This window comes from Macaca fascicularis, chromosome 10 (assembly GCF_037993035.2).
Source record: "Macaca fascicularis isolate 582-1 chromosome 10, T2T-MFA8v1.1".
In the NCBI taxonomy this organism is placed as follows: Eukaryota; Metazoa; Chordata; class Mammalia; order Primates; family Cercopithecidae; genus Macaca; species Macaca fascicularis.
Window position 1 is genome coordinate 11,250,300 of NC_088384.1, and position 15,338 is coordinate 11,265,637.

The 15,338-nt window shown below is 44.5% G+C and overlaps 1 protein-coding gene across 50 annotated transcripts in view; it reads right to left on the reverse strand.

Annotated features, from left to right (window-relative positions):
- The window catches only part of SGSM3 (small G protein signaling modulator 3), a 36,180-nt gene extending 23,938 nt beyond the window's left edge, over window positions 1-12,242 (reverse strand). For 37 of the 50 annotated variants that reach the window (XR_012418706.1, XR_012418709.1, XR_012418705.1 and 34 more), the window contains exon 1: window positions 12,160-12,242. The gene's annotated coding sequence lies outside the window, so the exon portion shown is untranslated. Of the gene's footprint in view, window positions 1-11,669 lie in introns of all 50 variants that reach the window. The other 13 variants (XM_074003695.1, XM_074003692.1, XM_074003690.1 and 10 more) reach the window with 1 other exon arrangement.
- Between the last annotated feature and the right edge of the window lie 3,096 nt (window positions 12,243-15,338).

The following is a 15,338-nucleotide window of genomic DNA, read 5'->3' on the forward strand; positions in this document are numbered from 1 at the left end:
CTGCTGCCACTCACTCCCAGCTGAGGGACTGTACTCCAGCTTTAACGAAGCTCAGCTTACTAGACTTAAGCTTCCTCAACTTCCTTATTCTCCATGTCAAAAACGCTTTTCACCTGTTTTCTCTTTCTGCCCTCTCTCTCAGAAGAGAAAGTGGTCTTCTTCCTTCCTAGAGTAACTTCTCCACCCACAAGAACCTTTCAACCCATTTCCTTTATACTCTTTTCCTTTGTGCATCTTCAGTCTTTTCTTCTCCAATGGTTTTGTGTCTAGTGCAAATACTCAGATCTCCTGAACCCTGAATTAAACAAAACAAAACAAGGCAACTATATCTGTACCCACTCAAGCACTCACCTTTCTAGCTCTTATCCCTCTGCCTCACTGCTATACTTTTAAAAGTGCCCATGCTTCATCAATCAACTCATTCCTTAAGCTTTTCACCCTAGCTTCTGTCACCACCTAAACTGCTTTCTAAGGTCTCCAGTGATTTCCTAGTTATTATTTGGAATCCTGTTCCTGTGGCCTCATTTCCTGAAAGTCCCTGAAGCATCAGACTCTGCTGACTTACTTTGGTTTCTTGAACTATTCAATGACTCTGAGGGTACAGACCATACTGGTTTTTCTTCTCTATTTAACTGCTTCTTTACTGCCTCTTCTTTCTCCAGACCCCCAAAAAAGACATTCCCCACATCAGTCTTCTTTCTTTTAGTTCATTCGTAATGGATTCCAACTGGGGAGTCCATTCCTATTCTGAATGGGGATTTAGCTGTTACTGTCATATAGGTAAATTACAAATCTCTATCTTTAGCCATGACAACATAGGTTATTTCCAACTTATTGGATAGTTTCATTTGACTATATTCCACAGCACATTAAAACATGTTTTTTTTTTTTTTTTTTTTTTTTTTTTGAGGTGGAGTCTCGCTCTGTCGCCCAGGCTGGAGTGCAGTGGCACAATCTTGGCTCACTGCAAGCTCCGCCTCCCCAGTTCACACCATTCTCCTGCCTCAGCCTCCCAAGTAGCTGGGACTACAGGTGCCTGCCACGATGCCCAGCTAATTTTTTATATTTTTAGGAGAGACGGGGTTTCACCATGTTAGCAGGATGGTCTTGATCTCCTGACCTCGTGATCCGCCTGCCTTGGCCTCCCAAAGTGTTGGGATTACAGGCATGAGCCACTGCGCCGGGCCGTTCCTACTGATTTCTATCTCACTTTACTAGTTGTGGGTGCCTTATTTATAAACTGAAAGCTCTTCAAGGGCTGAATCCTTAATAGCACCTAGTACAGTACTTAGGGATTTAATAAATTTGAAGTAGTAATCACCTGTTTCATGAGCTATTTAATTACCTGTTTTATAACCTACATAAATATACCTTCCATAGTATTTCAGGACTTTGTGAAGAGATCTACCTTCACCTTTATACAGTGTTACAGTGGGAGCAAGAAGGCCTGGGCCTGACAACTTGCTCTGCCACTTAGCTGTGTGGCCAATTCATCTTCCATAACCTCAGCTTCCCTATCAGTAAAATTAGGATAACAGGTACCTGCAGAATAAGTGAAAAAGTTCTTAAAACCCTTAGCACATGCTTGGCATGGAGACCCTATTTTCCAAAGATGGGCTAACACAGCATAACATATCTCACATGCTGTTCTTCAAATATGACGACACTTCTCCCATGGAATAGTGGGGTCCCATCCACTCCCCGTGAACCCAGGCAAACCTCTGTGACTGCCTCAACCAAGACAATATGGTGATACTGTGTAGCTTCTAAGGTTATGTCATAAAAATGTCATGCATTTTCATCTTGTTCCCTTGGGAGGTTAGCTCCTAGAACACACCTGCCATGCTGTGAGGTAGGTAAACATGGAGAGGTCACATATAGGTGCTCCAGCCAACAGTCCCAGGTGGGACCCAGCTGACAGCCACCATCAACCCTAAGACACGTAAGGAAACTTTAGAGATGACTCCAGTCCCGTCTAGCTGCAACTGCTTGAGATACCCCAGGAAAAACTACTTAGCTGAGCCCAACCAACCCCCCAGCAAGAGATAATAATAAAATGATTATTGTTGCTTTAAGCTGCTAAATTCTGGAGTGATCCGTACATAGCAATAGATAAATGAAAGAATTGGTGCTCAATATGTTGTAGATGTTAACATAATGCCATTTTAAATTTCAGTCTCCTCTCAACCCTTACTTTTTCGGACTGATGAGTCCTAAACTTATCCTGACCTCACATGGCAGGCACCACTCTCATTCTTTTACGTCATGAGTGCTTACTCTGTGTCAGACCCTAGGCTAGATCCATGTCTAGATCCTAGACAGGACAGTGAACAAAACAAAATCCTGACTTTGTGGAGCTTTTATTCTGATCTGGTAGAAAGACAAACAAATCTATAATATAAAATAAGAATTATTATTTGAGACAGGATCTGACTTAGTCTGCCAGGCTGGAGTGCAGTGGCGTGATCTTGGCTCACTGCAACCTCTGCCTCCCGGGCTCAAACCATCCTCCCACCCCAGCCTCCTAAGTAGCTGGGACTAAGGCACATACCACCATGCCCAGCTAGTTTTGTATGTATTTTTGGTAAAGACAGGGTTTTGCCATGTTGCCCAGGCCAGTCTTGAACTCTTGGCCTCAAGGAATCCTCCCACCTTGGCCTCCCAAAGTGCTAGTATTACTGGTGTGAGCCACCACACATGGCCCCAAGAATTATAACAAGAACTTATAACAAATTGCACAATAGTTTACATATATGTTATGTAGTAACAAAGGGCTCTCATGCTTATTTATTTGTTCTTTTCCAGAAACTAAAGGACTCCAGTTAATTAGCTTCTAGATTTACCTTTTAAATTTGGAGTAATAATATAATACTTCATTTTGTATTTCCAGTTCCTAAATGCACTATCTTGTATTGTTAACACGCCTTGTAGCTGGGCATGGTGGCTCATTCCTGTTATCCCAGCACTTTGGAAGGCCAAGGCAGGAGGATCACTTGAGCCCAAGAGTTCAAGACCAGCCTGGGCAACATAGTGCAGCTTCATCACTACAAAAAATTAAAAAAATTAGCTGAGTGTGGTGGCGCACACTTGTAGTCCCAGATACTTGGGAGGCTCAGGTGGGAGGACCACCTGAGCCCTGGAGGTGGAGATTGCAATGAGCCAAAATCATACCACTTCACTCCAACCTGGGCAACAGAGCGAGACCCTGTCTCAAAAAAAAAAAAGAAAAAAGAAGAAAAAAAAGCTTGTGCCTCTTTTCCGATGGCTTATATAGACTAGTAAAATGTTTCTATAACCTTTCCTAATTACTTGGTTCTTCCCAATATGGATGACTATCATGCTAAAACATTGCTTATATTATGTGAATCAATGGGGGAAAAGATAATTTACAAAAATAGAAGCTGGGCCGGGCGTGGTGGCTCAAGCCTGTAATCCCAGCACTTTGGGAGGCCGAGATGGGTGGATCACGAGGTCAGATCGAGGCCATCCTGGTGAACACAGTGAAACCCCGTCCCTACTAAAAAATACGAAAAACTAGCTGGGCAAGGTGGTGGGTGCCTGTAGTCCCAGGTACTCGGGAGGCTGAGGCAGGAGAATGGCATGAACCCGGGAGGCGGAGCTTGCAGTGAGCTGAGATTGGGCCACTGCACTCCAGCCTGGGCGACAGAGCAAGACTCCGTCTCAAAAAAAAAAAAAAAAAAAAAAAAAAATTGAAGCTGCAGCAACTTGTATTTTTAATTTATTAATTTATTTTTGAGCAGGGTCTTGCTCTATTGTCCAGGCTGGAGAGAAGTGCTGTGATCACAGCTTACTGCAGCCTTGACCTCCCAGGCTTAAACAATCCTCCCACCTCAGCCTCCTGAGGAGTTAGGACTACAGGCACACACCACCACGCCCTGCTAATTATTTTCACTATTGTAGAGAGGGTCTTATTATGTTGCCCAGGCTGGTCTCAAACTCCTGGGCTAAAGCAGTCATTCTACCTTGGCCTCCCAAAGTGCTGGGATTACAGGTGTGAGCCCGGCCTGTTTTTATGATTATAAAAGTTTTAGGCTGGGCACAGTGGCTCACGCCTGTAATGATCACTTCAGGCCAGGAGTTCGAGAGCAGCCTGGCCAACATGGTAAAACCCTGTCTCTATTAAAAATACAAGAATTAGCCAGATGTGGTGGCGCGTGCCTGTAATCCCAACTACTCAGGAGGCTAAGGCAGGAAAATCGCTTGAACCCAGGAGGCAGAGGTTACAGCAAGCTAAGATAGTGCCACTGCACTCCAGCTCTGGTGACAGAGCGAGACCCTGTCTCAGAAAAAAAAAAAAAAAAATTATAGACACTCATGGTTTAAAAAAAAAAAAAAAGCTAGAAAATGTACAATTAAGAAATGAATAAAGAAATGCCAGAATGTTTACTGATTATTCCTCGGTGGTGCAGATAATTGTAATTACTTAATCACACACACATACAAATACACACACAGCATAAAAAAATGTTAATAGTCACACAAGAACATTTCCAGCACTGTATAAAGTTCTCTTGGACAGCACCTTACTACATTACACCGCTGCTCAAGACTAGGGTCTGTGGTAGGTACATTTAGTCTTTGTCCATGGGATCATAATTTCATTGACCAGACAGACACATAAAATAGCAAACAACCCAAGGCCAGTGAATGAGAGAGACCAGGCCGAGCACGATGGCTCACACCTATAATCCCAGCACTTGGGGAGGCCGAGGCAGGTGGATCACTCTTGAGCCTATGAGTTTGAGACCAGCCTGGGCAACATGAAGAAACCCATCTCTACAAAAAATACAAAAATTAGCTGGGCATAGTAGTACCCAACTGTAGTCCCAGATTATTCGGGAAGCTGAGGTGGCAGGATTGCTTGGGCCTGGGAGGTGGAGGTTGCAGTGAGTGGAGATGGTGCCACTGTACTCCAGCCTGGGTGACAAAGTGAGACCCTGCCTTACTAAGAACAGACCACAAATATTATCAAAGTTCAAGGAAATAAAGAGGTAACTACAGGTTGATATGGAAAAGCCTTCACATGAAGGAGGGAGACATTTACTTAATAACTCACTGAGGGATATGCACATTCTGCAGCAGTCACTGCATGGGCCTGAACTGAGCAAGACTTAGGGGAACCACAGTTTAACAAAGATAAACAATCCAACAGTCAGTCACCCTCCACCCCACATCTTTCATTAACTAGCTGTGTTACATAGGGACCTCTGGTCCTTATGAAGGAGTGATCTCAGACTTCTAGTCTTAAAATGCTGTGATCCAAAAGGAAGAGGAAAAGAGAAAGGCACCAGCGAGCAAGGGAAGCAACGGAGAAAAGGTACAAAGTGGACAGCATGAGCTGGATATTCTAGAACACAAAGCAGACCCAATGGTGACTTTGTGTTGAGGAAATACTCATTCAATCAACATGTTTACTGAGTGCCTATTATGTACCAGGCACTGTTTTAAGTGCTGGGAACACAGAAGTGCTCAAAATAGAAATCCCTTCTTTGAAAGTCCCAGCATTCTAGAGGGGAAAGAAGTGACTTAAAAAATTAATAAGAGACCATATTGTATTTCAGATGAATAGTGTTATAGAGTAAAACGAGGCAGGAAGAGCAATAGGCACTTTCAGGAGCTGCGTTCTAAATTAGGTGGCCAGGGGAGGCTCAGTAAGAAAAACCTGAGCAAACACTTGAAGAAGATGAGGGGCTGATGGAAGCAGAGGTCTGAAGCAAAGAGCAGCACATAGGTGCCGAAGCGTGAATATAAGAGACTAGGTTGGAAAAGTGAGGAAAAGCAGGTAAATCTTCTAGAAAGAACTCTAGGTCTCGGAGTCTGCAGATTTAGATTTCAGTCAGAGAATCATTATCTCAGAATTGGAGAGAACTTTACAGTTCATTCAGTACAACCACCCATTAGATGGTTATTATTGGTTTTCTTCTGTTTTTTGAGAGTCTCACTCTGTCGCCCAGGCTGGAGTGTAGTGTGTGATCCTGGCTCACTGCAACCTCCGCCTCCCAGGTTCCTCTCCTGCCTCAGCTTCCTGAGTAGATGGGATTACAGGCATGCGCCACCACACCCAGCTAATCTTTATTTTTGGTAGAGACTGTGTTTCGCCATGTAGGCCAGGCTGGTCTCGAACTCCCACCCTCAAGTGATCTGCCCGCCTTAGTCCCCCAAAGTGCTAGGATGACAGGCATCAGTCATTGCGCCCAGCCATATTATGGTTATTAATACACACAGGGTCTTGCTCTGTCACCCAGGCTGGAATGCAGTGGCACTATCACAGCTCACTACAACCTCAAACTGCGGGGCTCCCAAGTAGCTAGGACTACAGGCACACACCACCATGCCTGGCTAATATTTCTTATTTTTTTGTAGAGATGCTGGTCTTGCTGTGTTGCCCAGTGTAGTCTCAAACTCTTGGCCTCAAGCGATCATCCTGCCTCAGCCTCCCAAAGCAGTGGAATTACAGGCATGAGCCACCATATCCAGTCCCCATTAGATTACTAAACCCATATTACTCCTCCCAGGTGACCATCTTGTCTTGGCTTGAACAATTTAGTGGATATATCTATCTCCACGTACGAAGTCAGTCTGTCACCCGTGGAAAGCCCTGCCTTAGGCTTTAATGTGGGCAGAAATATGTTTGCTAGTAGTATCTCCTCTTTGGTCTTTTTAGGGGTACTTTGTATTCTATAAACTTCAGACATCTGAAGATACTCAGATCTTCTCCAAGATTTCTCTCCTCTTCACGTTAAACTTAGCTGATTTTAACTTTTTTGTTTTTTTTTTTGAGACAGGGTCTAGCTCTGTCACCCAGGCTAGAGTACAGTGGCGCGATCACAGCTCACTGCAGCCTTGACCTCCCAAGCTCAAGTGATCTTCCCACCTCAGCCTCCCAAGTGGCTGGGACTACAGGCACATGCCACCATGCCCAGCTATTAATAATTTTTTAATTTTTTTTTGTAGAGACAGGTTCCCACTACGTTGCCCAGGCTGGTCTCAAACTCCTTAGTCCAGTGGATCCACCTGCCTTGGCCTCCCAGAGTGTTGGGATTACAGGCATGGGCCACCGCGCCAGGCCTAGTTTAACTCTTATATGACATGATCTCCTGCCATGTAAAGTAAGTTAAGGGTGTCTCAGCTGCAAGCTACCAAAACTGACTTTGGGTAACTTAAGTTATGAAAGACAGGAATGTACTGGAAGGATATGTAGTAGGACACAGAACTGAGGAAAAGCTGAAGACTCAGGTGGTTGAAAACAACAGCAGCTCTAGCGCCCAGATATTAGGAATTAGCCTGTGGTTGTCATGTCACTGTTCACTGAACTTTTGTTACTGTGTCATTCAACCTAAGATTCAAATTAAAGGAGGAAAGCATCTATTTGCCTAACATCTGTTGGCCTGACCTGGGCCATGTGCCTACCACCTAGTTGGTCAGGGATGAACTGTTCTCCAAAGCAAAATTGAGCTGTTATCCCCAGAAGAACCTGGATTGGATGCTGGACCGGCCAAAACAACTTATGTCTACTAAATTCTCTCAAAATGTGATGCTTCAAATTCCACGTGATCTAGATACGGAGGAGCAACACTAGGGTACTGTCTCCACACATGCTGCATGACTGGGAAAGTGACCAAATGCGTGCCTGCTTCCTGCCAGACAGTGATGCTCACAAACATATTTGGTTGTTCCTATGACAATCAAAGAAAATGAGTGCAAAATGCTTTATAAACTTGAAGCTAACTGTAGTACTTAATACAGTAAATGCTTGTCACAGCCATTTTATATAGATTTTATTTAATCTTCAAAACTACTCTATTTCTTGATTACATGCTAAATTAAAAAAACCAAAAAACTATGAAGGTGGAGATTATGAGCGTAAACTCTAGAGTCAGACTAAGTTCAAATCCTGACTCCACTCCTCCAATCTTCAGCAAGTTACTGTTTCTGTGACTGTTGCCTCACCTGTAAATGGGCATAATACTAACAATACACAGGGCTGATGTGAGGATTGTGAGTTAATACAAGTAAAATTCTTAGAACTGTGACTGGTATATATAGCAAACACCTAATACGTATTAGCTATCATTATGAGTAGCACTAATTATTCCATTTTTGCAGGTGACAGAAATGAGGCATCAGAGAGATAACTAGTAAGTTCTCAAAGTTTATAATGGTAAAGCTAGGCCGGGTGCAGTGGCATGCACCTGTAATCACAACTCATGAGACTAAGGTAGGAGGATCTCTTGAGCCCAGGAGTTTGAGGTTTCAGTGAGCTATGATCATGCCACTGCACTCCAATCTGGGCAACAGAGCAAGACGCTGTCAATCAAGCAGGCAAGCAAGGAAGCAAGCAGTAGTGCCAGAAGTTGAACTTCATTGTTGGTGCTCCTGACTACCATACTGTTTTCAAAAGACAAAAAAAAAAAAAAAAAAAAAAAAAAAAAAGTGGTAATTGGACTTTAACCCTATACTCAAGTCACGTAATTAAGGATATTTACAAATGAAATTCAAACACAAGAGAGGGAAAAGGGAAATGATCTGTTATCTTTTCTTTTTTTTTCCTAGTTTTTTGAGACAGGGTCTCCCTTTGGGCCCCTTTCCACAGATATTTATTGCTCACCTACCACTGTTCTAGGAGACGGGGTGAGGTGGTGAACAACACAAAGCCCCTACTTTCATAGAGCTTACAATGCAGGCAAATATTACAAAGAAGAAACTGTGGTTCAGTTACCAGGTCTGTCAGACTCTAAAGCCTATACTGTATCTTTCAACCATGTCATCTCTCAGTGGATACAGCTTTTCCCTAAAAGTATATGCCTAAGCATGCAGTCTTGACACTATACTCTAGACCAATTTAAGCTTTCTCTCTCTGTTGGCAGTCCAGTGACATCTTCGCAATAAAGTGTTCCTTCCCCAACTCTCAAACTATACCCTATTGGCCGGGTGCGGTGGCTCACGCCTGTAATCCCAGCACTTTGGGAAGCCGAGTCGAGCAGATCACGAGGTCAGGAGATCGAGACCATCCTGGCTAACATGGTGAAACCCTGTCTCTACTTAAAAAAATACAAAAAATTAGCCGGGCATGGTGGCGGACGCCTGTAGTCCCAGCTGCTCCAGAAGCTGAGGCAGGAGAATGGAGTAAGTAAACCCAGGAGGCAGAGCTTGCAGTGAGCCGAGATCACGCCACTGCACTCCAGCCTGGGTGACAGAGGGAGACTCCATCTCAGAAAAAAAAAAAAGAGAAAAGAAAAAAACCCCACCCTATCAGGCCAGGTGTGGTGGCTCACGCCTGTAATCCCAGCACTTTGGAAGGCCAAGGCAGGCGGATCACGAGGTCAAGAGATGGAGACCATCCTGGACAACATGGTGAAACCTCATCTCTACTAAAAATACAAAAATTAGCCGGGTGTGGTGGCACACGCCTGCAGTCCCAGCTACTCAGGAGGCTGAGGCAGGAGAACTGCTTGAACTCGGGAGGTGGAGGCTGCAGTGAGCCGAGATTGCCCCAGTGCATGCTAGCCTGTTGAGAGAGGGAGACTGTCTCAAAAAAAAAAAAAAAAAAAAAAAAAAAGAAAAAAAACAAAACGAAACACCACAACTGACCTATCAGTGGTAAACATATATTGAGATGTATAAACTACCCTCTCTCATTAATCCCTAAACTACCTGAGGGCAAAAACCATGTCTTAGCCGTCTTTATAAGTCTAGAAGATGATATACACAGTAGATACTCAATAAATCATTGAGAGGAATTCATGAGAGTAGTTTCAACAGAGTTGAGGGTAGAAGCCAGACTGCAATGAACAAAGCAGTAAATGTTAGAGAAGAATGTAGAGTCTGCTTCTTAAGGACAAGTCTAGAAAGGAAAAGCAGGAGAAATGGTAGTAATTTGAAGGGAAATATGATCACAGGGAAGTTTCATATAGTTTTAAGAATGAGAAATACTTGAACACAGTTGTTAAGGTAGTACAGCAGTTAAAAGAGAGGAGTTTAGAGTCAGGTAGACTTAAATTCTGTGTTTGGAAAGCAGAAGGCATTCAATAAATGGTTTCAATGATTATTACTACAGGTAGGAGCCTGCACTCTGGTGTTCTAACCCCTCCCACATATCCTGTGCTCCAGTCTAGATTCCCTAAGTCTGTGTATAATATGTGATGGCAAAGAAACAGGATCTTTTTTTCTTCTGTAACACTCATTGTGCTATTCCCATTTCCTTGTGACAGTCTGCATGAGCTCATGAATGGCTGCTGTGGAAAATTACTGACGTCACCAGCTGAATAACAGGCTATCTGGAGAGTAAGCAAGATGAAACTCATGTTAAATTATCAAAGGTACAAGATTTTGGGCTCCTGCCAAAACCTTCATTGAGAACTAAGAGAAAAACTGAAAACACACAGAGCTTTTTTTAAGCTTCTGAGCCAGCAGGATGTTCTACATCCACTCTAGCGACAGAAAGATGGCTGTAAAATAAAAGAGATGATTATCTCCTCACTTCCCTTCTCAATATTTCACCCTAATGTCAGGTTCATTTCTGTGAGGTTCTACCCCAGTTCACTTTTCTATCAACCTGATATGTTTCCAAATTCACGAGGTATGCGTTTTTACATTGAAGCAATTGTTTGTTTACAGCCTTTTAATGTTCTGGTCATTGATTATGTTCACCTGTTACCCATAGCTGATCAACAGACACCTCACCCTCTCCCCTCCCTCCCAGACCACAAACCTCCACGCTTAAAAAGGGACACGGAGAAGAATTAAAGCTCAGGCTACTGTGATAATTAGGGATGAAAAAGCTGCATTCACTTAGGACTATCAAAAGCCAGGAAAGATATCTATCTATAGAATTACAAATTAATCCGGCCTGGCGCAGTGGCCCACGCCTGCAATCCCAGCACTTTGGGAGGCCCGAGGCGGGCGGATCACCTGTGGTCATAAGTTCGAGACCAGCATGGCCAACATAGTGAAACACCCCCTCTTTAATAAAAATACAAAAATTAGCCGGGCGTGGTGGCGGGCGCCTGTAGTCCCAGCTACTCAGGAGGCTGAGACAGAAGAATCCCTTGAACCCGGGAGGCGGAGCTTGCAGTGAGCCGAGGTCGCGCCACTGCACTCCAGCCCAGGCAACAAGAGCGAAACGCAGTCTTAAATTAAAAAAAGAAAAGAAAAGAAAAAAAAAGAATTACAAATTAATCACCAAGAAGAGAAATATGTAGAACAAAGATGTAATTCAGTTGTTTAGAGTGCAGAGAGAATTGGAACTAAAAGAGATGAGCAAGAAAAGTGGGAAGTGTATATACTTACAAACCTAATCACAAACCTGTCACGCAAACTACGAGTAAACGAGTCGAAGTTGAAAATGCAGTTTTTGTGAAGCAGAGTCTGATTGGACTTGAATTTACTAAGAAAGAATCAAGAAGGGTGTGGAATATTCCAGGATATCTCTATCCCACCACAAAACAAAAAGCCATCAACCCACCCCAACTCTAGTCACCCAGTCACTGAAAACCTTTGAAACAGCTTCATTTTTCTCTCCAAATAAAAAAGAGCCTAGATCAGTAAACTAAGTATGAGAATAATTTTCAAAATTCCAATCCTAACCACACCGGGTGATTCTGGCTAACGTATGCCTCAGTTTCCCCCGTGCTAAAATGCAAACACACCTGTGTTCCGAGTCTCGGCGTGGATCCGAGCCCGGGTTCTGCACCTGGATCTGACTCTCAAAGGGAAAGGCGCAAGTTAAACCTGAGGAGGAGTCTGCAGCTGTCCCCGTGCCGGAGCCAGCCAGGCTTTTTAAAAAAAAGGCCCCCGCACCAGGCGCGGTTTCTGTAAAACCGCTCCCGGCTGCCAGCGCGGTGGATTCCGGTTCCCGCCCGGAACACCTGAGGTGGCCTCGGCCGTCTAGGGTCAGCCGGTCCGGGGTACGCAGCCGACCTCTCCGCCCCGCCGCGTCCCCGGCCCCCATTCCACCCGCGACGCGAGTAAGGTCGGCCCGGCGGCTCTCCGGCCCGAGGCGGTGCTTCTCTCTAGTGGGCGCCTTTGGCCCGTACATCCCTCGGTCAAACAGTCCGACCACAAACGCCCCGCAACCCCAGCCTGAGGGGAACTTGTGGGCGCCGTTCAGTCTCTGCTGACTCCCGTCCCCGCACTCACCTGCCCCACGGGCCACCTCAGCGCCAATCCGGGTCAGGTTAGCGGCTTCCCCGCTCGCACCCAGTCAGCGCTCAGCGGCGCCTAAGCGCACGCGTGGCGGGGCGGAGCATAGGCGGCCGCGGGTCATGCTGGGGGCTGTAGTCGTTCCCGCCCACTTGGCGGGAAGCGGCCAGGAGCTTTGCGACCCGTCCCAAGGCCTGCAGGCACAGCGATGCTTTTGCCGTCTCACCAATCCTCACATCCACCCAGGCTTCATCATACCTTTCTGGGGACTCCTAACCCTTGTGCTTCCACTAAAGCTATGGTTACAAACATTAGAATCTCCTGGTTCTTAAATGAAACTGAGCACCAGCCAGGGAAAGAGGGCATTAAGTGTCCAGGTGTCTGACTTCAGCTGAGCAGACATTTCATCAGTTGTCCCATGTTCTGCCCAGAACCTAACATCTGGGTAGTTTTGATGCTGGAGTCTGCGTGAGTTTAAACCAATCTTAAAGAAAACAGCCTGGGTTAACATAGTGAGACCCTGTCTTTACAAAAAACAACAAAAAATTAGCCAGGTGTGGTTGTGTGTGCCATAGTCCCAGCTACTCAAGAGGCTGAGGTGAGAGGATCGCTTGAGCCAGGAAATCGAGGCTGCAGTGAGCTGTGGTCACACCACTGCACTCCAGCCTGGGCGACAGAGTGAGATCTTGTCTCATATATATATATATATATATATATATATATATATATATATATATATAAAATATATATAAATGTACATTTAACATGTTTTCCAGTGAACATGCAGACCATCAAATTAAAATGCTACATGGGAAAATCAGATTACAGAGTTGCATACAAGTGTGTAAATACAGAAACAAAGAAGAATGGAAAAGGAAAGAAGACAGAGATGCACCAACAAATCCACCCACTCAAATAGTCCAGGAAGAAACCAGGTCAAATCGCCAATCACTGGAGACCATTAGTCTAACAGAATTGTTAGGACAGGAAGAAGACTGTTATCTTATTTCCTTATTTTCTATGAGGAAATGTATTAACTAAAATCCATGGTATCCTATATCCCCAACATCTGTTATGTAATATAAAGTCTCACATTAGATAAACTGATAATAGTTGCTGCCTCTAAGTTGCCCATACCAGAGAAGGAAGTAGACAGAATATCTGGTCAGAGTCCAATGACTTAATTTCCTTGTTTCAGACTTATCATTTCAGGATTTTTTTTTTTTTTTTTTTGAGACTGAGTCTCGCTCCATTGCCCAGGCTGGAGTGCAGTGGCATGATCTTGGCTCACTGCAACTTCTGACTCCTAGGTTCAAGCAATTCTGTCTCAGCCTCCCGAGTAGCTGGGACTACAGGTGCCTGCCACCATGCCCGGCTAATTGTTTGTATTTTTAGTAGAGATGGAGTTTCACCTTCTTGGTCAGGCTGGTCTTCCTCAGGTGATCCACCTGCCTCGGCCTCCCAAAGTGCTGGGATTACAGGCATGAGCCACCACCGCACCTGGCCCTTTTCAAGATTTTTTAAAGAGATGAATAGAGTGACTCTTTCTGGAAGTTGAGCAAATGGCTCTATGCTATCCCCACTTGCTTGCTATACTAGCCTATATTCAGAATTTGGTTTTCAGAATTGCCTTCTATTGTTTTTCCCAATAGGTTGAGCTCTTCTCTTAGGTTGGCTTTAAGTGACAAGTTCTCGCTATGTCACCCAGCCTGGACTGAACTCTTGGGCTCGTGACCCTGTTGCCTCAGTTTCCCAAGTAGCTGGGACTGCAAGTGCGCATCATCTCAACCTGCTTTTCTGGCTACTTTTAGATAAAACTGGAACCGATTCAGCCTCCTCTCCCCCACAACATTCCTAACTAGGCAGTCTTCCAGCTTCTGCCTGACCTGGGAGATTGAGGGTGGATTGCTAATCTCAGTGGTTCCAATGTCTGGCCCCAAGCCAATCTCAGAGCCTTAATAATGGGTATTGATCTCAGTGTCTCTTGGGGCAACACACAATCAAGTCACTCGTCCTCCACACGGCAATATTTGAAGTGCTGACAAGTTTTCTCCTGGATAGGATAAAGAGCCCTAACATTCCTCCACCACAAGATCTTTTTGGAGGTTCACTCTCCAGTTTCTCTCTGTTCCTCAGACTGGGTATCCAAAATTGAATGTAATGCCAAGAGTGTGGAGCAGTAAGCCTCTGGTGGCTTTTTGGGCACTGGACAACCATTAACACCTCCTAAAACAGTCTTCTCTCAGTTCTGGTGCATACTGAGTTTAAGGTTAACTTATTTACATTGATCTTATTTTTCCTCTTAGTTTAAGGCACATCATTTCAGCCTGTTTAGGTTATAGATGAAAACTTATTTTACCAAATAAATGTACTTGTTAATTCTCCCAGTTTTGTGTCATTTACAAATCTGATAAACAAAAGCTTTCATTTTCATCTATGCTGAAAAATACGTAGGATGAGAATGGGCTAAATAACAAGGGCTCTCCTGGCAGGTAGGTAATTAACTCAATATTTGGCTACAGTTGCTTCAATCAGCTATAACACTGCAACAAGGAAGTTGGGCGTGGTGGCGGAAGCTGGAAGACTGCCTAGTTGCCAAGTATCTGATGTGCTCTTGCTATTGGAAATACAACAAGGAATGACACAGACAATGTTCAATGTTCTTGTCCAATGGCATTTGCTTACACTGTAAACAAGTAAAAAAGAAAACAAGATTAGGCCGGGCATGGTGGCTCATGCCTGTAATCCCAGAACTTTGGGAGGCTGAGATGGGTGGATCACTTGAGGTCAGGAGTTCAAGACCCGCCTGGCCAACATGGCAAAACCCCATTCCTACTAAAAATACAAAAGTTAGCCAGGTGTGGCGGCGGGTGCCTATAATCCCAGCTACTTGGGAGGCTGAGGCCGGAGAATCGCTTGAACCCAGGAGGTGGAGGTTGCAGTGAGCCAAGATTGTGCTACTGCACTCTAGTCTGGGTGACAGAGCAAGCCTCAACAACAAAATCCATGCAACAAGGAATAAAGACTGTCAGGTGCCCTGATGAAATCAATATACTCAATTAGCATTTCCCTGATATATAAGCCTTATCAAAAGATGAAATAAGGTTGGGCACAACTTTGGCTGAATAAGCCTGATGGTCACATCAGGGTTTTTTTTTTTGTTCTGTTTTGTTTTT